Source organism: Cariama cristata, unplaced genomic scaffold (assembly GCF_000690535.1).
Source record: "Cariama cristata isolate BGI_N322 unplaced genomic scaffold, ASM69053v1 scaffold18506, whole genome shotgun sequence".
Lineage (NCBI taxonomy): Eukaryota > Metazoa > Chordata > Aves > Cariamiformes > Cariamidae > Cariama > Cariama cristata.
This window is the reverse complement of record NW_009622891.1, coordinates 6389-6984: the sequence shown is the minus strand read 5'-3', so window position 1 is coordinate 6984 and position 596 is coordinate 6389.

Below are 596 nucleotides of genomic sequence, written 5' to 3'. Positions count from 1 at the left end.
TGCTGAAGGATCAGTTTGGCTCTGCTCACCTGTGATAACATTCCCTTTTCCACACAAACACAGAGGAAGAAAAGGTTTTCCCACCATAAAAGAGCAGCTTGTCCTCTTTGGCTAACCTCTCAGACCAAAGTCTAGCTTGAACCAGCCCTGGCCTTATCTCTTAGAAGTTGAGAGGAGAGCAAAGGCAGGAGAAGAGTTAGCCCTTGGACTCCGGTCTAGGTCTGACCCAGGAGAAATGTTATCACAGGAATGGGAACCTGTCCCTGCAGCCCCACAGTAAAAAGTTGCCTGGGAATCTGACCCCATGTCCTGAGGCGTGATGTGCTCGGGGAACAGCCAGATTCCTACAGCTGAGGGCTCAGAGCCTAGACGAGATGCAGTTGTCTTGTCTTGTTTTAGTATGGTGAATTGGAGACTGAGAACACCCACGTGGTTTCCCTCGCTGTGCCTCCCAGCTCTCAGCTGGCGAAGGATACTTGCCCCAGCCAGCCCACAAAACAGAAAGCTCCTTCCTTTTAAATCCTCCTCTTTCCAACGATCGTGCTGCTCCTCAGAGCTGTGGTGAAGAGCTACGGTTCATGGCTGACAGTCCTTCT